This window comes from Sorex fumeus, unplaced genomic scaffold (genome assembly GCF_029834395.1).
Source record: "Sorex fumeus unplaced genomic scaffold, SorFum_2.1 ptg000095l, whole genome shotgun sequence".
NCBI lineage: Eukaryota > Metazoa > Chordata > Mammalia > Eulipotyphla > Soricidae > Sorex > Sorex fumeus.
The window spans coordinates 18,285,786-18,310,180 of record NW_026606152.1 but is presented as its reverse complement, the minus strand read 5'-3'; the positions used below and the strand labels follow the sequence as shown (position 1 = coordinate 18,310,180).

The following is a 24,395-nucleotide window of genomic DNA, read 5'->3' as shown; positions in this document are numbered from 1 at the left end:
TAATTTATAAATTTTTTCAAGATTCTCTCATTTCCTGCTGCAAAGATTCTCAAAATAATCTCTGATGATCCTATGGATTTCTGTACTTTCTATTAGGATACCCCCTTTGCATTTCTGATTCGATTTATTAGAATTCTTTCTCTTTGTTTCTTTGAGAGGCTTCTCATGGTTTAATGATCTTATTTATTTTCTCAAAGAACCAGTTTTTGTTCTTATTGGTCTTCTGGATTGTATTTTGGGATTCTAGCTCATTGATGTCTGGTACAAGTTTTATTATTTCCTTCCTCCATCCTAGTTTGGACTACTTTTGTTGGTTATTTTCCAAAATCTTGAGCTCTAATTTATTCTTGTAGGCCCTTTCTTTCTTCCTGATGAATTCTGGCAGAACTATAATCTTTCCTCTTAACACTGCTTTTGCTGTGCCCCACAAATTCTGGTAGCTCGTGTCCTCATTCTCATTTGTTTATGGAAACTTTTTATTTCCTCTTTGATTCTTCCCTAAGCCATCGGTTGTTCATTACTTCCCTTAAAGAAAATATTTCCTTGCTGAGCTTCAGTCTGTTTGATCTATCGAGAAGTGACAAAAAAGTGTTGAAATCTCCTACTAGTATTGTGTTGCTATCAATGTTTTTCTATAAGTCTATTAGAAGTTGTTTTAAAGTATTTTGCTGGTCTGTCATTAGGATCATATACATTGAGGAGGGTGAGTTCTTTCTGATGTACATATCCCATGATCATTAAGAAATGACCGTCACTGTCTCTGATAACTTTTAGTCTGACGTTCTTGTGGTCTGATACTAGTATGGCCACTCCAGGTTTGCGGAGGTGATATTTTCTTGAAAACTTGTTTCCCAGCCTTTTACTTTTAGCCCATGGGTGCTTTGATTGTTCAGACATGTTTCTTGCAGGCAGCAGAATGTTGGGTTCAGTTTTCTAATTCATCTTCCTATTCTGTGCCTCTGAATTGGCACATTTAGTCCATTGACATTGAGAGAGATTGTTGTTTTGGGGATTTGTGCTCTCTTTATGTATAATTTTTGTACTTGTGGGGATTGTCTTAGCTTAAAGTATACCTGTTAATTCTTCTTGCAACAAAAATATGGAATGCTTTACAAGTTTGCATGTTATCTCTGTACAAGGACCATGCTCATCATTGTATCATTTCAATTTTAATATATGTGTTATCAAACCTATTAGGAGTTAATTTTTCCATATTTTTCTCTTCTTATTACTTTGACTGTTGTCCTTCCTCACTCCTATGGCAGACAATGATTCCTAATCAAGGAATGTATTTCAAAGCAGCATGAATAAATAGATTTAGAACTTTAATGTCCCAGAAATAAAAATATGGTTTTTACTATATTATCGTTTACCCTACCCCCTAGGCATTAGTTTTACAAAATAATTCTTTTGGAAGATGGTATATGAGTTTGTTTAATGTTGTTCCCTGAATCCTTCATTAAGAACATTAAAATAGAGCCTTTTGCTGTTCTCACCTCAGTCCTGTGTACATCTCCAGGAAAAGGTGGATGGTGTTGTCTGCACTTTGACCACCTTGAATGTATGTAGGATTTTTCTCCTTAAGGATGAGGTGAGGATCATATTGATGATTTCATTCCACCTTATTACAAGTTCAACTTGAATGGAAGGTGAGACTCATGAGGCTCCTATAAAGGACAGAACAAAGGGTCTCAGTGAAGTTTAATGGCCAGCTCACATTAACAACATAGCTGACTCAAAGTAACCTGTGTGCATCTTTGTGTGTAGTGAGTTTCATATCTACTGATAGTGATTGTCAGTCATGACACATGGGAAAAACAGACCTGTAATTAAAAAATCTAGTTCTCTGAGCAGAGTGGGGTCTCTGAGGTGATTGACCAAGTGCGTAGTAATTTATTACTAAGCACATAAGTATTTTGAATGATGTGTACTTTTCGATCTAAAATTAATTCCAAATATGTCTAAAACGACAGTGTCCTGACCTCGCACATGGCTTTCCTCACCGAGGCCCCTTGGAGGTGCCGGGGTGAATTTCCCTCACGGACCTGATTAGAGCCCCGGCAGCTGAAGACCTCTGCAACCAGCCATAGGTAGGCTTAAGACCACCCTTCCCAAGCTTGAAGGAGCCTCATGCATGAAGGAACTGGAAGAGGAACCCAGATGTGCAGAACCGGGGGATGAGATCTCTATGGCTGCTCAGATCAAGACTGTGCCCCCTCCTTCCAGATCCCCCATCTTCTAATAATTCAGTGCTACAACCACGAACTGCCCCTGGATCCATGTAATGCCATCAATGGCCAACATCCAGAGACTGGATCCTATTTAGAAGACAGCAACTCTGATTGTCCAGTTCTCACTCTCAGAGAACCTGGTAGGCTTCTGCGAGTATCTTGCCCGCATGGCGGAGTCTTTGTTTCTGGTCACTGTTTCTTTTGAGGTACAGAAGCTGCTTAATTTAAGATAGTCCCCTTTGTTTTTCTCTGTTTCCAGTTGCTTGGCAAGTGGCGTGTTATATTTGAAGATACCTTTAGTTTCAATGTCGTGGAGGGATTTGCCGACCTTGTCATCAATGAACCTGAGGGATTCTGGTCTGATGTTGAGGCCTTTGACCCATTTTTATCTGACTTTTGTGCATGGTGTTAGGTAGAGGTCTGAGCCATTTTTTTTTTTTTTGCATGTAGCTGTCCAGTTTTTTCTGCACCGTTTGTTAAGGAGGACTCTCTTGAACCACTTCACATTTCTTTCTCCCTTATAAAGATTAGATGATTATATATTTGAGGGTGTGTGTCAGTATATTCAATCCTTTTCCATTGGTCTGCAGCTGAGCCTTTGTTTGAGTCCCATGCTGTTCTCATTATTATCGTTTGTAGTAGAGTTTGAGGTTGGGGAAGGTGATGCCTCCATTGTCTTTTCCCCAAGAATTGCTTTAGCTATTCGTGTGCGTTTGTTGTTCCATGTGAATTTCAGGAATACTTGATCAATTTCTTTGAAGAATGTCATGGGTATCTTTATAGGGATCAAGTTGAATTTTTACAATGCTTCGTGGAGAATTGCCATTTTGACAATGTTAAATCTCCCATTCCATATGCAGTATATATGTTTCCATTTCCTCGTGTCCTTTTTAATTTCCTGATGTATAGGTCCTTTACCTCTTTAGTTAAGCTGATTCCAAGGTTCTTGATTTTCTGAGGCACGATTGTGAATGGGATTGCTTTTTCATGTCACTTTCTTCTCTCTCATTACTTGCTTATAAAGAAGCCATAGACATTTGGGTATGGAGTTTATAGCCTGCAATTTTACTATAAATGTCTATTGTCTCTGGGAGTTTTTCGTAGAGATTTTAGTATTCTCTGAATATAGTATGATATCTTCTGTGAAGAGTGAGAGATTATTTCTAATTTTCATACATGAAAAACCCTTAATATCTTTTTCTTATCTATTTTCTCTTCCAAGTACTTCCAGTACTACATTGAACAGAAGTGCCAAAATGAATTTTTACTTAGCACATTCTGTCTGTAAATTTCTATGCTAAGAACAGTGGAAAAAACAGTGATATCTTAGTAATTTACAAGTAAATTATGAAGACAGATAATTTAAAAGAATTTCTTTGTATAAATTTCCAAAATGTGTAGCTTTTATTAAATATATTAAGAATAAATCGTAGGTCTTGATTATACCATGAAGATTATTTTCCTGTTAGAAGATACCCTTCTAAAATGCAAAAAGAGACACATTTTGAAAATGTTGATTATTCGTTCATTCAATCAATGAATATTTGTTAGTCTGGTGGTGCAGTGCCTGCAGGAAGTCAACCTGTACCCTCAGGTGAGTACATCAACAGTCTGATGGTGTCTTCATGCTTCCTGATAACCTCAAATCGCCACTGTGCCTCTGGCTGGCTCCCAACAACTCAGGACTACGTTTCCCGAGAAATTAAACTCCCGAAAGATATGTGGGAGCCATGTTCACAAACCACCCCTGGCTCAGCTATACAAGCTAATGCATTGGTCTTGTTTCAGAGACCCATAGACATATCTGGAACATATCAACAGCCACAGTTAACCTTGGACCTGCAAAAGGCTGAACACACTAGGGTAAATCGGAGGGAGGCAGGTTAGTTTGGTGCCCACCCAACCAGAACCCAGTGCAGCCACTTGCTCCCACAATCCAAAATCGCCACCATGCTCTCCTCTGGTTTCCATCGTCTCAGGATGGCTCTCACTGAAATATAACAGCTGAAAATTCGGATATGCGGGTTTTGTGACTCAAATCTCCAGGCTTTCTCTGGGCAGGATGGGCATCCCACCCTCACTGCCCTGTACTTATGGAAGCCTCAGCAGACATTTCCATACCTCAAAGCTACTACAGGCTTACCTTCCTGATAAAAATGCTAAATTCCTTGAACAAACATGATGACCTCTTAGTACCTGTACGAGACCCTTAATGCACAAAATAAAAAGGAGACAGAGAGAAAGAATTAAAGAGCCTGCCATAGAGACACACTGGGGGTGGGGGTAGGGTGTTGGGGGATGGTTTTAGGGAACCAGGAATATTGGTTTTGGGAAATGTACACTAGAGGAGTGATGGATGTTGGATCGTTGTATGACTGGAAGAAAATTATGAATAGATTTGCAATGGTTTATCTCACAGATATTGGATAAAACATTAAAAATATATATCCTTCATTTGTACCTCAGAATACTGATGGAACTTTAAAACCCAGCATATCTATTTTTGTGTTCTCTGTAGGAAAAAAAATTTTACTCACCTGTGTGCCAATAGCTTGTAGAAAGCTAAACCCAAAGATATATCAATGACTGTCTTTTGCATAAATACTGTAATTGCAGCTATGTTATGTTTTAGAATCAGTTCATGGACAAGACGTCAAGAGGAGCAGTGGCAAAGTGCATCAATGTTGAATGGATAATGTTTCAGAAGCTTGCAATGGAGATGGGAAGATTTGGCATGAGTAAAGGGAAGAAACAGAAGAGTGAAGTACTAATAAGTATCATGAGAAAAATACAAGGGAGGACATTTCCTGGCAAGTGTCACAATCTGTTGAGCTTTTGCTGAGGATAAGTATTAGAAAGTATCTTTCCCATTTAGTGGCAAAAAGGTAACTTTGATGGGTGCATTTAAAATTTACTTTAACGATTAGAATTACCAAGAAATACAAAGTTACAAAGTTGCTCATAATTGAGTTTCAGTCATCTAATATTCTAGAACCTTTCCAGTATATTGGGGCATTTTTGAAGGAATATCCCTGGTGCGAAGACTAGGGCATCTGAATCTTAACACATTTCACCAAATATATGATCTGTACTCACATGATTTACACTGTCTCCCCTGCTCTTTGATTTATGTTTTCATGCAATATTTCCTTGTGAACCTCACCTCAAGTGAGGCTCCCTAATTAAGACAAGTACATGTTTCTGGGGCACTACATATTTTTTGGTTGCTGGGAGAGTCTGTAAAGCAATGCTCAGGAGGTGTGGGGGCCCCACAGACAATTCTCAGAAAACGTGGCCATGGTGCTTGGGGTCCTCTGAGGCTAAACAGCCTTTGATACTCTGGCAATCAGGTGGTGCTGGGAGTCAAATTGGGTGCATGTGAGACAAGTTCCATAAGCACTACACTATCTCCTGCGGCCCTGGGTATTAGATTTATGTCAGCATTCTGTCATCCTCCCTTTTGTCAGAAAGCAGAGACTTGTGCAGGAGAAAGTGGAAGAGACTTTAGGGTTTAGCTAGGTTGACTGAGTAGCTGGTGATACCATTAAGATTGGAACATAAAGTAAAAATAAAACAAGAGCTCCGTGCCTTTTCCCGCTGAACTCGACACCCTCCACAGGGGTACACCTGCGGGCAACAACTGCAGCAGCTCCTTTGGACTATCCATCAGCTAATCAGCCCCTCCCCTCCAGGTGGGTAGAGGGAGCACAAGCCAGGTTCACCACTCCTCCACTCCTCAGCCCCAGCCCCTGCCTTTTCCTGCAGAACTGGACACCCTCCAGCAGGGGACACCTGAGGCAGCTCCATGGGATTTTCCATTGCTCCTCCTACATTCCAGGATCCTGGGTGGGAGTGACCCTGGGATGAGCCAGAGGCGTGGCCACCATATAGGGAGCAGTTCCTCCCAGAATTGGGAGTGGCCTTCTCCTGGGTGGCCAGCCGCAGTTATATTTCCCAATCTGGGCACTCAGGACTTTCATCTCTCACTTAGTCGCTTAATACCGACTAAAAATTTCTGACCACCTCTACTAGAATACAATAACATCCCACTCTCCTACTCCATTTATAACAAAAGACCTGTATGAAATGTGCTGTACAAGCTCAAAACTAAAAAGTACCTCCTCCAAAGCGCAAATCTCCACCACGAGGAGAATATGAAGAAAAGAATCCCGAATCCTCAACCGAGGTTTTCCACAATTGCACTCTCTTTGATAAAGAATTCCAGGATAAAATGCAGAGGGTGTTCAAGGACCTACTCAAAGAATCAATGGAATAGATATCCAAAGACTAAAAGAAGAAATGAAAAAACAATAGAAAAGAGAGCCAAGAAAATACAGGAAGAAAAGAGAACAGAATTTTAAAAAGCTACAAAAAGAAGAGTCACAAATAAAGGATTCAGTGGATGAAATTAAAAAGTAAGTAAGTGCCCTTAGCAATAGGATAAGTGCAGCTGAACAGAGGATCAGCGAGCTTGAAGATGAGCAACAGAAATCCCACTGGGAATAACAAGCAATAGGAAAAGACCTCAACCCCAATGAAAAAGCTAGAGTAAAAGAAACCATTGCTGAAAAGCTCCCAGAGTTAAGGAAAGCAGACATCCAGATCCAAGGAGCCAGAAGGGTACCAGCTAAAGGAGACCCCAGAAAAAACACTCCAAGCATATCATAGTCAGAACGATGGATGCTGTGGACAGAGACACAATATTACAAGCAGCAAGGTCAAAGAAGGAAATTACATACAAAGGAGCACCCCTTAGATTCACAACAGACCTATCAGTGGAAACCCTCAAAGCCGAAGGCAATGGTTGTATATAGTGAAAAAATTCAAAGAAATGAAGGCCTCACCGAGAATACTCTATCCAGCAAAACTCTCACTCAAATTCGATGGAACGATACACCACTTTTTACATAAACACAAACTCAGCAACTTCATACACTCAAAACCAAATCTAAAAGAAGAACTAAAAGGGGATCCTGTAAGAAAAGAATGAAAACACGTGTAAACACAATCAACTCCTACAGGAAGATGGCACAAAACCCCATGACAATACTCTCCCTTAATGTCAATGGTCTAAATGCACCTACCAAGAGACACAGAGTGGCAAAACGGATCCAGAAACTGAAACCACAATTCTGTTGTCTACAAGAAACTCATCTGAACAATCAGAGTAAACACAGACTCAAAGTGAAAGGATGGAAAACAGTCCTGCAAGCAACCAGCTCCATCACAAAAGCTGGGATGGCCACACTAGTATCCAACAACATTAATTTCAGGCTGAAAAATATTAGAAGGGACAGCGAATGCCACTTTCTCTTCATCAAGGGATACATTCCACAGGAAGAAATCATACTCTTAAATGTATAAGTACCTAATGAAGGAACAGCTAGATACTTAAAACAACTGCTAACAGATTTTAAAGAGGACAGTGCTAACAACACAATAGTAGATGGAGACTTCAACATCGCTTATCACCTCTGGATAGATCAACAAGAACAAAACTCAGCAAGGAAACATTGGCTTTGAATGAAGAAATAGAAGAGAAAGGTCTTATAGACCTATACAGGGCTTTACACGCCCCAAAGAAAGAATACACATTCTTCTCCAGTGCTCCTGGAACATTTTCCAAAATCGACTATGTGCTAGGCCACAAAACATACCTCAATAGAATCAGGAAGATAGAAAGAGTATCAACAATCTTTTCAGACCATGATGCACTGAGGCTAGATGTGAATCACACGCAGACACGGACAACAAAATCGAACACCTGGAAAATAAACAAGTCACTGCTGAACAGTGTGTGGGTCAAGAAGGACGTCAAGGAAGAAATCAAAAGATACCTGGAAACAAATGAGAACGAAGACACGAACTACCAGAGCTTATGGGATGCAGCTAAAGCCCTATTAAGGGGAAAATTCATAGCTCTGCAAGCATATCTAAGGACAGAAGAAAGAAAAGATGCACATAAGCAACTTATTTCACAGCTCAACATCTTAGAAAAGGATCAAGAAAAGGAGCCTAAATCGGGCAGAAGGACAGAGATCATAAAACTTAGAGCAGAATCAACGACATGGAAACCTAAAAAACAATCTGAAAGATCAATGAAACCAAGAGCTGGTTCTTTGACACCAGCTAAAAGATCTGAAAGATCAATGAAACCAAGAGCTGGTTCTTTGACACTATAAACAAGATAGATAAACCACTAGCAACACTCACAAAGAAACAGAGAGAGAGAAAACTAATAAACCGAAGCAGAAATAAAAATGGAGATATCACAATGGAAACCAAAGAAATTCAAAAGATCATCAGAGACTACTTTGAAAGTCTGTATGCCAAGAAAAAAGAGAAGTTAGAAGAAATGGATAACTTCCTGGATTCCTATAATCTCCCAAAAATGAGTCAAGAGGATATAAAATACCTAAATAGACCTAGTCATGAAAATGAAATTGAAACTGTAATCAAAATTCTTCCCAAAAACAAAAGCCCAGGTCCAGATGGATTCACTACCAAATTTTTCCAAACATTTAAAAAGGATCTACTGCCCGTCCTTCTCAAACTTTTCCAGGAAATTGAAAAAACAGAAACTCTCCCAAACAGTTTCTATGAAGCCCATCTCTCTCTAATACCAAATGGAAACAAAGACACCACGAGAGAAGAAAACTACAGGCCGATATCACTGATGAACACGGATGAGAAGATCCTGAACAAAATACTAGCAAAGAGATCTCAACAGCTCATCAAAAAGATCATACACCATGACCAAGTGGGATTCATCCCGGGGATGCAAGGATGGTTTAACATTTGGAAATCAACCAACATAATCCATCATATCAACAAAAGATAAAAATCATATGATCATATCAATAGATGTAGAGAAAGCAATTGAGAAGATCCAGCATCCGTTTATGATGAAAACTCTCGCCAAATTGGGGATTGAGGTGATTTACCCCAATGTAGTTAAAGCCAGCTACCACAAGCATACAGCAAGCATCATCCTCAATGGGGAAAATCTGAGAGCGTTCACCCTAAGATCCGGAACGAGATAAGGATTCTGACTCTCTCAACCGCTGTTGAACATAGTTCTGGAAATACTAGCAATAGCAATTAGGCAAGCAAAAGATATTAAGGCCATCCAAATAGGAAAGGAAGAAATCAAGCGCTCTCTATTCGCAAATGATATGATACTATACTTAAAGAACCCTAAAAACTCTACCAAGAAACTCCTAGAAATGATAGACTCGAGAGTAAAGTTACAGGTATAAAATAAATACCTAAAAGTCCATGGCTTTACTATACACAAATACTGAGAGAGAAGAAAATGACAAGATGAAAACAATCCCATTCACAATTGTGTGCCAGAAAATCAACTACATAGGAATTAGTTTAACTAATGAAGTAGAGGAACTGTACAAAGAAAACTACAAAACGCTGCTTCTTGAAATAAAAGAGGAAGCAAGGAAATGGAAAAATATCCCCTGTTCATGGATCTGGAGAATTTATATTGCCAAAATGGCAATACATCCAAAAGCACTGTACAAATTCAATGCGATCCCTATTAGGTTATGCATGACATTCTTCAAAGAATTGGAGCAAACACTCCTGAAATTTATATGGAACAATAAGCCCCCACGAAGAGCTAAAGCAATTCTTGGTTAAAAGAAAATGGGAGGAATTAACCTCCTGAACCGCAAACTTTACTAAAAGTAGTAATAATTAAAACAGCATGATACTGGAACAAAGGTAGAGCTGCAGAGCTATGGAACGGGGTTGAGTATACTGACATCTCCCCTCAAACATATGACCATCTAATCTTTGAAAAAGGGGCAAGAAATGCGAAGTGGAGTAAGGAAAGTCTTTTTAACAAATGGTGCTGGCAAAACTGGACGACTACGTGCAAACTACTGGGCTTTGATCTCTGCCTAACACAATGTACAAAAGTAATATGAAAATGGACCAAAGACCTAAACATCAGACTGGAACCCATAAGGTACATTGAAGACAAAGTTGGCAAAACCCTCCATGACATTGAAGCTAATGGTATCTTCAAGGATGTCACGTCACTGGCCAAGCAAGTGGGAATATCTTAAACTAAGAAGCTTCTGCACCTCAAAAGAAACAATGACTAAAATACAGAGAGAGTCTACAGAATGAGGAAGGATATTCTCCAAATACACATCTGAGAAGGGGTTGATATCAAATATATACAAAGTACTGATTGAACTCCACAAGAAGAAAACATCCAACCCCAACAAAAAGTGGGGCAACGAAATCAACAGAGACTTAATCAACGAAGAAATCCGAATGGCTAAAAGGCACATGAGAAAATGCTCTACATCTTTAATCATCAGGGAGATGCTGATCAAAACAACAATGAGATATCATTTCACACCACAGACACTGGCCCACATTCAAAAAAACAAAGGCAACCTTTGTTGGCATGATGTGGCGACAAAGGGACCCTCCTTCACTGCTGGTGGTAATGCTGACTGGCTCAACCCTTTCGGAAAACAGTAGAGATGATTCTCAAAAAATTAGAATTTGAGCTCCCGTTTGACCCAGCAATACCACTCCTGGGAATATACCTCAGAAAAGCAAAAATGTATAGTCGAAGTGACCCCTGCACTTATTTTTCATTGCAGTACTATTTACAATAGCTAGAATATGGAAAAAAAACCGATTGCCTGAGAATAGATGACTGGTTACAGAAACGTTGGTACATCTACACAATGGAGTACTATGTAGCATTTAGAAAAAAATGAAGTCAAGAAATTTACTTACAAGTGGTACTGCATGGAAAATATTATGCTAAGCGAAATGAGTCAGAAAGAGAGGGACACACATAGAAAGACTGCATTCAACTGGTTAACATAAAGTAGCAAACTAAGAGAATAACACCAAGAACAGCTGTGATAAATATCAGGTTCTTCACTCCATGGCTAAAATAACAGCCTCACACTCTAGGGGTAAAGGCAGCTCAGATAGAGAAGGGAGCACCAAAAAAAGGGTGCTGAGCAGATCCACCCAGAATGGGAGATGCATGCTGACAGCAGTCTATAGACAGAACATGATTGCCACCCTAAGTCTCTCCTACAGATTACAGCACCGAAAAGGATAGATAGAAGAAAAGGGAGTGCCCTGCCACAAAGGCACGGCAGGATGGGGGATAGGGGGTGTGAGGGATACTGGGAGTGGTAGGGGTGAAGAATGGGCTCTGGTGTTGGGGTGGGTACTCAATCATTGTATAATTGAAACCCAAGCACACAACTTGTAAGTCCACAACTGTAACTCATGGTGTTTAATAAAACAAAACAAAACAAAATAAAACAAGAGAAAGGTCTAACAATAGCAAACAGGACTGTAGTACTCAAAATATTTGGAAACAGGAACATTGGCAAGTAATTTTAAATAAGCATCCAGGAGAGGATGTAGCATTCTGAGTGAACAAATCTACTGTATGGATTCATCTCATCCTTGAAACGGAAAATGACAATGTGATACAGTTACAAATTTTCAAATAAGATATATACCATCTACTTTTTGCTGTGTTTCTATGCTTTGCAGAGTATGATTCTAATTTTTAAATTTACTTTAATAATTGAAACAGTATTTGCCTGCATTAATCATTTTAATTAATGTTTTATTAAAATGTTTTTAAAATTATCAAAAATGTTTTATTAAAATGTCATTTTAAAAAACAAACATATAGTCCAAACAGCTATTGCAGTATGTAGAGGGTGTTTACCTTGTATGCAGCTAACCTGAACTCAGTCCCCAGAGCCCTGAACCTGCCAGGAGTGATCTCTGGATACAGAGTGGGAAGTGAGCCTGGAGCACATCTAGGTGCACTCCCCTCCCCACAAAAAAGGAAGAAAAGAAAAGAAAAACATATAAATGATTCTTGAGTAACATAGAGAATAAGAGTGCTAACTCCTATATAACATTTGAAAATCGTCAAATTTAAGAGATAGTCTGCTATTGGCCAAGAAGATGGTTTTTTAAAATACAAATTATCGACCATCTATCTTCACTCCCATTCCTTCACATTCCAGTCTTCGCATGATGTTCTCAAGGGTGGCACTGAAGTGTTTCGGTGAAATGGTATCACCCTGCTGCACCCCTCTCTTGACATCAAGGATCACTTCTTTGTAGAATGGTGAAATCCTGGTAGTGAATCCGCAAAACAGCTCACGGAGGATCCTGATGTATTGGGCTTGAATGCCCTGATTGGCTAGGGCTTCAATGACCGCTTCCGTCTCAACAAAATCAAAGGCCTTCTTTAAATCAATGAACGTTAAGCAGAGCGGCATCTTGAACTCCCGAGAAACCTCAATGAGTTTGGTTATCGTGTGGATATGGTCGATGGTGCTGAATCCTGTGCCGAACCCTGCTTGCTCCTATGGTTGTCCTTCATCTAGTGTTCTGCCAATCCTATTTAGGATGACGCGAGTGAACAACTTGTAGATGACAGACAATAGGCAGATCGGGCGATAGTTGCCAATGTCATGGATGTCTCCCTTCTTGAACAGTAGTACGGTCCTGCTGGTTTTCCATTGGGACAGAACCTCGCATTCAGACAGGTAGCGAGTGAAGAGCCAAGCCAGTGTATTGATGAATACTGACTGCAGGTTCTTCAGGTGTTCAGGTCTGACCTCGTCTGGGCCAGGTGCTGTTTGTTTCTTTACTGACAAAATGGCGTGTCGGATTTCGGAAGGGAGAACTTTGGGAACAACATATCCATCCTGTGGAATTTGGTATGTCGGCAAGTGGACATGGCTATCAAAGAGATTTGAGTAGAAGTCATGGATAATCTTCTCCGTTGCCGTTCTGGAGGATGTGATTGATCCATCAGAACGTCGGAGGGCAGTCATCTTGGTCTTATAGTTGGCGAAGGACAGGCGGGCGTTACGAATACTTTTCCCGGCTTCTGCTGCATCTACCAGTACTTCTGCTCTTCTCTCTTTGAGGTCTTCCTTGATCACATCTCTGCTCTGCTTTGCGAGCTTGGACGTTAGCTTGCGGTTGCCTGAGGCATGCGCCAAACCACACTGGCGAATTAGCTCAAGAGTTTTCGAAGATAGGCGATTTTTTGTGGCTATCTCTTTCTTGGCGTTCCTCGCACATTCATGGAGGTGCTGAACCAGTGAATCATATTCCTTGTCAATGTTGTCAACAATGGCATCTTCCCATGTTGCCGCAATAGTACCAAAGAGTTCTCAGTTGGTAGTCATTCTGGGAGTTCTCTTTTTGAACTTTGCAGTCCTTTCTCCCTGCTCTGTGAAGTAGAATTTTGCACGAAGGAGACGGTGGTCCGATCCCGTTCAAAATTTTGTGACAACAGCAACATCAGTCAGGGAAAACCGTTGATTGAATATGATGTGGTCTATTTCGTTGTGGAATCGTCCACCGGGAGACTCCCATGTCCATCATTTAGATTCTGCCTTCTAGATCTGTGAGTTACCATGAATGGTCTTGGTCAACATGATGAACTCAGACAGTCTCTCACCCTGTTTGTTCCATTCTAGGCCATGGGTCCCGATGTGAAGTTCTTCAGCTGATCTTCTCGGTCCTATCTTGGCATTAAAATCACCCACAATGATCTTGTAGAAGGTGTGGTCTTCTTTATAGAACTCCTCTAGCTCCATGTAGAACTTCTCGATTTCTCATTCATCATAATGAGATGTTGGTGCGTAGACAACGAAGATAGTGTGGTCTGTAAACCTGTAAATTTGATACATTTAAAAATTTATAATGGATTTTACAATAGTCTTTCAATTATGTATTTACATTAGTCTATATACAAGCATGATTTTTAAACAATAAATTTCAGTGACAATAAATTTTTGGAGTTTTTCATAATTATAATGATTTACTGCTCAGTCTATATTGATGTGAACATTTTTATCTATTTGTCTAATGTTCTGATTGTTTATTTAAGATCAGTAATTAACAGTTAACTTACCGATGACTGATTATGTGGCTCAGGGCTAAAGCACTTGGCTTGCGTGTATGAAACTTTGGGTTGGCCTCCTGGAAGGCAAATGCCCTACCCACTGTGCTGAAAAAGCTATATAAAATATACTAATAATAAGACCTAATGATGTTGGTGAACAGTGCAATATAATTGATTATTTAGTAATTTTCTTGATTTGTTAATGAAATGTGTAAGCTCTTGAGTATAATGGGAGTATTTTTCTAACATAAGAGTCTGAGGAAGGTGAAACTGTTATAACTGTCCTGTAGGATTCCATCTCCCTAGCCTGCTTCATTCTACATCTCTCTGTATCCAATCCAGTTTTCTTCTTGGGAATCTGACCTCCTGATTGGCTACCCTCTACCTTTCAACTGCCTACTTTATGACATCATTCTCCCACCCAACCAACCACCAACTGGTAGAATCTTGGGGTTGGTACCGCTTAACGTTGAGCGTGGAAGTTGGTGGCGGAAAGAGATGGTCCTAGGAGAGTTAATGGAGTGATGGATGGATGGGAAGGAAATCGGGAAGGGGAGGGAACTGGACAGCTGGTGATCAGCATGGGAGATTTGGTAGATGTTTTCTAAATACTTTAACATGTTTTTCGTAAATGATAAGCAAAACAAAAATACGAAAATAAGATAGGTTCCAAAGAACAGGTTACATATAAGACCGAGAGAGCTGAAAGGGCTGGCATTCCTTCTGGAGCTTTCAATCATACCATTTACTAAAGATGGTATTTTCACATCACTTAGCTGTGGAGAGGAATAGTGAGAAACAGAATGTCACCAGAAAAGCAAACTGGATGACCACCTTTCATAAATGCCAGATGAAATATGTTCACATGTATCCCAAGTGCAAGTGTATTAACAGGAACATATATTTCACTACGTCTGCTTGGTACCAGTAACTACTTTGGTTGAAATGGAGGAAAACAAATGCAGTTTCTGACAGAACTGAGACTAAACTGCTAATCAATTTTCCCAGGAAAGGGTAGTTGGATGGCTGTGAACAGAAAAACTTGAAAAGTGTTTTGCTACCTTTCATGTATGGCTAGAGGAAAATGATCCCAGTCATCTCTCAAAACTAACAAGCTTCAACTCCCTTGAAGGTCAGTTGTATTCAGTGAGGAAAAAATGCTGGGAGAAAAGTCTGAAATGATGGGAAATAGACAATAAGTGCAAAAGGAAGGACTTGAAATTTGGGTTCCTCTGAAAACAAAGCTTGAAACCACAAGATCTGGTGAGCACACCATTTACTGGGAATGGGATCTGAGGAGGATAGGAGTGATATCAGGGATGTGAACAAGGAACATCCAAGTTAAGGAAGACTTAGCTAGCTGATTACCCCATGGGCAACACGGTTCCAAGACTACCAGAACTTAACAAGGAATTTACTTTAATTTTCTTTCTTTTATATGGTCACTTACAACATGTATTCTTTGCCTTCTTCAAACACAATTTGCAAATGATTTTTAATTATTAAAAATGTTTTATTAACATGTCATTATTAAAAAGAAACATATAGGCCAAAGAGCTAGTGCAGTATGTAGAGGGTGTTTACCTTTTATGCAGCTACCCTGAGCTTAGTCCCCAGAACCCTGACACTGCCTGGAGTGATCTCTGACTACAGAGTTAGAAGTGAGCCCAGAGCACATCTGGGTGTGCTACCCTCCCACAAAAAAGGAAGAAAAGAAAACCATATAACTGTTTCTTGAGTAACATAGAGGTTAAGAGTGCCAACTGCTATATAACTTTTGAAAACCCCCAAATATAAGAGATAGTCTGCTGTTGACCAAGAAGATGGTTTTTTAATAATATTTACTCACATTGTCTGCAAGTAATGCTATTTGTGGCCTGTAAATCTGTAAATTTTGATACATTTTAAAAAAATTATAATGGATTTTATAATGATCTTTATAAAGAATTTGTATTTTATAGTAATAAGTGATAAATTGTATTTCTTTTTTTGTGGGGTATTTTGGCCATAGTATGTGGTGCTTGGGACTTCTGACTCTGTGCTCAAGTGTCATTCCTGGTGATGCCAGCCATTAAGTTCAGTTGACTGTGTTCATTGTAAGTGCTTTAACCCCTCTACTAATTCCGGGGGGCCAATCAAATAAATTATCTGCATATATTTTATACATGCATGGCATACTTTGTCTTAGATTTTTTGATATTTCTAGGATATATTGATCGTCTTTAATTATTTTACATCAATACCAATCTCCAAAAAAGTTTCAAAATATAATTATTGACAAAAAATCATATAGAGGTCCAAATTTGTATTGTTCATGGGATAACTATATTAAGAAGAAAATAGAACCACAATAAACATACAAGTAAAATGAAGGTACATTTCTTTGGAGTCTTTATTTATTTATTTATTTATTTGTATATTTATATTTATATTTGTATATATTTGTATATATACAAGTATAATCTTTGAAAAATAAATCTCAGATACTATAACATTTTATTGAGTTTTTTATAATTGCAATGTTTTATTGCTAAGATGATATTGTTGTGAACATTTATATCTATTTGTCTACTTTTCTGATTGTTAACTTAAGATCTGATATTAAAAGCTAACTTACTAGGGCTCGAGCCATAGCACAGCTGGTAGGATGTTTACCTGCAAGCGGCCGACCTGGGTTCAATTCCCAGCATACCATATGTTTCCCTGAGCACCGCAAGGGGTAATTCCTGAGTGCAGAGCCAGGAGTAATCCCTGTGCATCGCGAGGTGTGACCCAAAAAGAAAAAAAAAGCTAACTTACTTATGACTGGGTATGTAGCTCAGGGCTAAAGCACTTGGCTTGCAAATATGAAATTTTGGGTTCTATCCCTCACACTATAGAAAAAAAACCAAAATCACTGACTATGGTTGAAAACATATCTCAGTGGTAAAATATTTGCCTCACATTTGTGAGGTTATGGGTTTGATCCCTGAATTTCCATATACGCTCACAAAAGCTAATTTACTTAAAGAATATTAAACTGCTTTAAACCAAGTATATATTGCCGTACTATTATACAGATTTAATTATCAATAAAATAACTTGAAAAGGTCTATTTTTAGCATCTTTGCTAGGAAAAGATGTTACCTGATTTTTAAATGTTTGTAATTTGGGGACACATTTTAATTTGTCATTTTATTTTGTGCTCTTTGTCTACTAGTGAGCTTGAAAATTGCTCTTGTGTTTACAAGGAATTTACACTTCTTTCAATAGAGATTATATGATCATGGTTTATGCTTATTTTTTCTATACAAGTTTAATAGCTAAATATTGATTTATTTCACAGCAGTAATTTACTAAAAACATTCATCATTTGCCTATCATATTAATTGCCATTAGTTGTTTGTTTTGCTTGTTTTTTGATCACTTAATTTACTTTTTATCTTTTCTTTCAGATTGTAAGATTTTCACACAATTGAGCATATCTTTTTCTTTATATTCTACAGTTTTAGATTGAGAACAACTGTTTGTTTTGTAAAATAAGATACTTGTGCATTTACAATTTCTTCTCATTATTTTTACATTTTAACACAACTCGATTCATCTACAATTTATCATAGTAAGTGTTGTCATATTGAAAGAAACCATCATTATTTTCAATCATAGCACTGTAGCACTATCCTCCCGTGGTTTCCATTTGCTCGAGTGGGCACCAGTAACTTCTTACAACAGATTGTGAGACTTGTTGTTACTGGTTTTGGCCTATTGAATACATCATGGGTAGCTTGCCAGGCGTTTGCTATGAGGGCAAGATATTCTGGGTATCTTGCCGGGCAGAGGAATCGGAATCAGGGTTGGCCTCCTGCAAGGCAAATGCCCTACCCGCTGGATCTAAACATTATATAAAAATACTAGGAATACCAAATGTTGTTTCTTTAACAGTGCAATAAAAATGATTATTTAGTAAATTTCTTGATTTATTAATGAAATATGTAAGCTCGTGAGTATAATGGGAGTAGTTTTCTAACACAATAGTCTGAGGAATTTGAAACTGTTATAACTGTTTTGTAGGATTCCATCTCCCTAGCCTGCTTCATTCTACCCCTCTCTCTTATCCAATCCGGTCTTCTTCTTGGGAATCGGACCTCCTGATTAGCTAGCCTCTACCTTTCAACTGCCTACTTTATGACATCATTCTCCCACCAAACCAACCACCAACTGGTAGAACCTTGGGGTTCCCATGCGGTTGTTTGTAAAAAATTCAAATCATCCTGGCAAGTGACCAGTGACCAATGACCAATCACCATTGAACAGTCATCTGTACTGGACACTTGTGGTCTTAAGCCACTGAAGTTTACTGACTTACTCTCATACTGTCTCCTCGTCTCGTCTACCTTTCATCGGTATTTCCTCTTCTCTGACCATGTCAGGTAAGGAATAATACTTTTCAAAGCTTTTCATTAGATTTATTATCCCTAAACTTAGCAGTCTAGTAAAAACAACATGTACTAATGAAAGAAAATATTCAAGTAGAATTTTATAAGCCACATTTTAGTTGACTTTGACATTTGCTGTGTGATTTTAGACATTGGCTTTCTTTCTCTCACATACAAACTGTTTTTCCTCATTGATTACTTTATGTTTTAGACATATTTATGAGCTCAAATACAAACATATATATATGTTGATTCTCTGTGTTTCTTTTTACTTTTAATCGTGTATTTTACATAATATCCTTTGAAAAAAGCAAATCAGAGAGAGTATTTTTACAGAAAAAGAAAATGTAGATGCTGTGGAATCCTGCTGAAATATACTCGCATGTTTGCTCTGTAATGGTCTCTCCTCTTGTATTTATACCTCAGTATTTTAAATATAGTGCTATTACACAGTAATAATCATTTATCTTTTAGTTTTCTATTTAAACCAGGTAATAAGAAAATTTGGGGCATGGGGAAGGTGTGGAGTGCTGAGCGATAGGGAGGCAAGCCCTCAAAGGTAAGAAATTTTGGGATCACTTTCATCAAACATTGACCAATCGAAACCAAGACGATATGAGGGAGAATAAAATAGGAAAGAAAGAATGAAAGAATATGGACGGCAATTATCAAGGAAGGGGAAACCGTCTGGATTGAATGTTGAAGAAAACCAAGGATTTAAAATCAAAAAAGAAAGAATATATGTTAAATATGCTGAGGTAAATACACTGAGAGCAAGTCAAAGCAATTTACTTCAATAAATGCCAGGACTAGAAAGTATTCTGTTCCTTGAGTAGGGTACCAGTAGGAAAACCAGTATTTCAGAAAAGCATCCTTGGTGACTTTTTTCCTTATTATCTCTTTGAACACAGTACTTGGTACTTGACAATTTGGAATATAAACATGCATTAGAAATGATGAATCCCATAAATAGCTAATAGTGGTTATCTAGGTGGGTGGAAGAAATAGAATCTTCAATGTTTTATGACGTTCTGGTTTTTAAGTACATGTACGCGTTGCCTGTTGAAATTAAAACAATGGTATTTTCTAACTTGATTCAGGAGATTTGATTCATTTGTGTGGTAATTAGGTTCCAGGTTTAAGCTGCTTGTCATCTTTACAAATATTATTTCATGTGATTTTTTCTACCTAACATGAGAGTAGTTTGATAATAGTCAACTTCTGTTTTAGATCCCAAGAGGAAATAGGAAAATCAAGTCTCACATGTAGAATTACACATTTTTGTTATATTTGTTAATTTTGATTGTTCCTACGTTAAAAATATTTAATGGGATTTTGGTGCTCATTTATTAAACATTGAGAAGAACGTTTTCCAGGTTAATAAAGTTAATTTTACTCCAGGTTTTGAAAGTAAATTTGCAATATTTTGTGATCATTTTTTATATGGTCTTTTCTGTTGTTTCTGTGATAAACTGAAATCATATGCTATGTTTAAAACGTGTTGTTTGGTGGTTAATATTCAGAGGTATTGATGAGAATAATTTTTGTAATTACAAAGTTTCTCTATTTTACTCATTTAAAACATTTCTTACCTATAAATACCATCACGTTTCACTTAATCACTTAATCACTTAACTTCCCGTTAGTCGTCGATTTGCTCGAGCGGGCGCCAGTATCGTCTCCATTTGTCCCTGTCGCGTGCTACTGTAGCCCAATGGCATCTATTCGCTCTGGGAACATGAAGGGCCTCAAACCGATCGTTCATGATCTTGACAAAGAAGTCTGACCATCTGGTAGGTGGGCGGCCACGCGGTCTCTTGACATCCCGTGGAATCCAATCAGTAACAGCTCTAGTCCAATGGTCGTCTCTAAATCTCATTACGTGACCAGCCCATCTGATTTTCGACACCTTGGCATATGAGACAGCGTCCCTGATCCTTGATCGTCCACGGATGTCAGAACTCCGGATTCGTTCTCTCATTTGAGCGAAACGTGATATTCCAAGCATAGCTCTTTCTATTCTTCTTTGGGAGACCTGAATGGCATTCTCATCTTGTTTGCATAGGGCCCAGGTCTCTGAGGCATATGTTAATGCAGGAAGAACAGTGGAATCAAAGAGATGTGCCCGGAGCCGGAGGTTCTTCGTCCTCTTAGCTATTTCTTCGACGTTCTTGAAGGCATTCCAAGCCGCTTTCTTCCTCCTGCACAGCTCGGGTGCCAGGTCATTTGTCATGTTGACCTCTCGAACTAGGTGCACATAGCTGATGCATTCGGAGATGGTCGTTCCATTGAGAGCGAATGGGGCGTCAGGAACAAGGCTGTTTCTCATAAACATTGTCTTCGTAAGATTCAGCTGTAGTCCTACCTTTCCACACTCACGGTCAAAGTCTGCCAGCATTTGTGCCGCTTGGCTGATGTTTGGTGTTATTAAAACAATGTCATCAGCAAAGCGGAGGTTGTGTAGTTGCCGACCATCTATCTTCAGTCCCATTCCTTCCATTCCAGTCGTCTCATGATGTTCTCGAGGGTGGCACTGAAGTGTTTCGGTGAAATGGTATCACCCTGCCACACCCCTCTCTTGACATCAACGATCACTTCTTTGTAGAATGGTGAGATCCTGGTAGTGAATCCGCAATACAGCTCACGGAGGATCCTGATGTATTGGGCATGAATGCCCTGATTGGCTAGGGCTTCAATGACCGCTTCCGTCTCGACAGAATCAAAGGCCTTCTTTAAATCAATGAACGTTAAGCAGAGCGGCATCTTGAACTCCCGAGAAACCTCAATGAGCTTGGTTATCGTGTGGATATGGTCGATGGTCCTGAATCCTTTGCGGAACCCTGCTTGCTCGCATGGTTGTCCTTCATCTAGTGTTCTGCCAATCCTATTCAGGATGACTCGAGTGAACAACTTGTAGATGACAGACAATAGGCAGATCAATCACGTTTATTCCTATTTTCTTTTTGTTATGTAGTTAGTGCTAAATCCTTTCTCTTTAATGGACTGGTAAGGTGTGCACTCAGCAATCAACTTCTATTCCGTTTTTTGGCTAGCAGTTTTTTCAAAAATAGAATACATTCTTCATATTGTATATTGTATATGTGGAACAATTTATTAATAACCTTATTGGACTGTTTTATTTGGTTTTGTTTGAGACCACATCCACAGTTATTAAGGGTTTACTCCTGGGTCTGCTCTCCATAACTTACTGTACTATGCTGCTTGCTACAGAGTCCAGATTTCATTGATATATATATATATACATCTTTTTCAGCTCTGTGATACATATTTTTCACGATGTTTTCTTTATACTTCCTCCTATGTAAACCATATGACTTGGAAAAATTAAATTTATGTATGCATAATTATTCTTAGAGTTATTAGTAACTACATTGTAGATAAACAATTTAAGACACAGAATTTAAATAAAGTTTTCCTTCCAAAAACATTTCTTGGGAAAAACTCAAGTAGTCATTTTTGAAGTGGATCAAAAATCAGGGTAACCTTCTATTCATCAACAAGATTAAGTCATAAGTGAACCGTAACTAACAGATATTCATTGCACAAGTCAAAGGGAAACCTGTTGATTACAATGGTAAGAGTTGTAAAGACTCCAAATGCCTATATTAAAGTAAGGTATCTTTCTAACTGTTTCTGCATTGTAGTGAAAATGCAGAGTCCTGGAAAAAAGTCCACATGCTTAGGTTCCCTAACTTGGAAATTCATAAGGGGCAGAGAGATAGTACTGGAGGGGATAAGGCACTTGCCTTGTACACAGCCAATCTGCTTGGATCTCTGTTACTGCATACACTCTTCTGAATGTTACAAGGGGTCACTCCAGAGTGCAGAGCCAGAAAGAACCCAAGATCACTGTCAGTTATTGGTCGAAACTATACTCCTTAAAATGCCCAATAAAAATTATTGGAAAACATGAAGTCTCTTTGTCATTTCTGGCCCTCAGGTTTCTTCTTGTCCAGAGAATGTTACCCACTCATAGACTTCCTAGTTTATAAAGGCTTGCCTTATAAGAAATAACATATGAGTCAATAGGAGAACAAGCTACAGGCATTGCTAGGGTAAGGAGAAACTATCTGTAAGCAAGAAATTCAAGAACAGACACGATCAACCGGTTCTTCTAAAGTTCTGTGTTCACATTGGGAGCACGATACCAAATACACAAATTGCCAAAAGGTTACAAGCTTTGAATCACCCTAAATTGTTGGAAATTTGGAAACTCAGTTGACTGTTAGTACTAGAAGCATCTCGATGGCTTAAATTTTAAGTTCACATTGTTCCTCTCAGCGTTGAAGGAGATTATAAGTCTCACAGATTTTTTTTCATCACCCTCTTGTTCCTTACAGTAAATTTTCAAAATCCATCTGTATTGGGAACTGCCCATACTCTACAGCTTTCCATTCCCGTGGTGAATGATGCAGCTTCCCTAACAGGAAGTGTCTGCAACTACTCCAGAATATCTGCTCCTGCTGGTAGTTCTGCTTGGCTCCTGCCCTCAGCCTCTGGCACCTCTTTCCAACCACTGATGGGCAGTGCCTATCTTTACCAACATTTCAGCACAACAATGCTATCTGGAGTGTTTCACCAGTCTCGTATATCCACCTCAGCTGCTTCCAACCCTATTGTTTTGGAATGGGATATTGCAGGATGGGCTGAAGAGAAGTCTTCTATGGGATACTTTTTCTGTATCTTTCCCAGACCAAGACACTGCTGTCTCTTCCATTTCTAAGGCAGCTCGCTGTGAGAGTACACTGGACACGTACAACACGGTGTCTGTGTACCCATCACTTTCTGCCAGTCTTGTTGAGAGAACACCATCTCAGGTTCCACATTAGAGTCAAAGCCTGTCACTTCCCTAACAGGAACGAACCCAGGTGTATTACAATCATCAAGGCACTCTGGGAACTCTCCTTTCTGGCCTGCAGTCCTATGACTCCATGTCATACATAGAGCAAAATGGCTCTGCCCCCCAATCTTACAGCAACTCATCTAGAGAAATGGTTATTGTTCTGAAGGAGGTCCAGCCCCCAAATAACCAACCACCAACTTCCTCCTCTGGAATCCACTTCTCTGTGTCTGCTCAACCCCTCACAGAATCGAGATATCAAGGGGAGTTAAACTGAGAGAAGGGAAAGAAAACTCAAAAATTGGGGTCAAAAAGAGGAAAACTGTCCATAGACAGGTGATATTTAAATACATTGAGATTTTTAATTTTATGAAATGAAGTTAACTAAGTTCATGTTTACACCCCTCACTCATTTTACAGCATGTTATTTTCGCACTCAACATAAGAGCTCCTAATGGACATTGGAACATGTGATAGTATAATGGACAACTGGGTTTCATATTATGAAGTTCAGGAGCACACAAAAGTATGCCACATTTTTCCCCAGTTATTTCAATTATATTTTAATTTTTATTAGTTAAACATCATGAGGCACAGTTGTAGACTTACAAATTATTGTGCTAGGATTTCATTTATACAATGATGACCTATCCCTCCACCAGTGCCCATTCTCCACCACCATGGATCCCAGTATTCCGCCGACCACCCATACCCACATCCCACCCAGCCTCTGTGGCAGGGAATGCCACATTTTTCACTGTTCTATGTCAGAAGTCCTCCAGAATTACGACACTAAAAGCAAAATACCTGTTTTAAACTAGTATTTTGTTATTTTCTTAAGAAGTTTCAGAACTCCTATTGTAATGGTACCACTTTAACTTTCCCTTCCATTAATGAACAGCAAGGTTCTGAATATATACGTGTTTCAGAGATTCTATCTC

General features: G+C 38.9%; 1 pseudogene; it reads right to left on the bottom strand.

The window, feature by feature from the left end:
• Positions 1 to 1,093: 1,093 nt before the first annotated feature.
• Positions 1,094 to 1,190, bottom strand: LOC130040980 (uncharacterized; annotated as a pseudogene).
• Between the last annotated feature and the right edge of the window lie 23,205 nt (positions 1,191 to 24,395).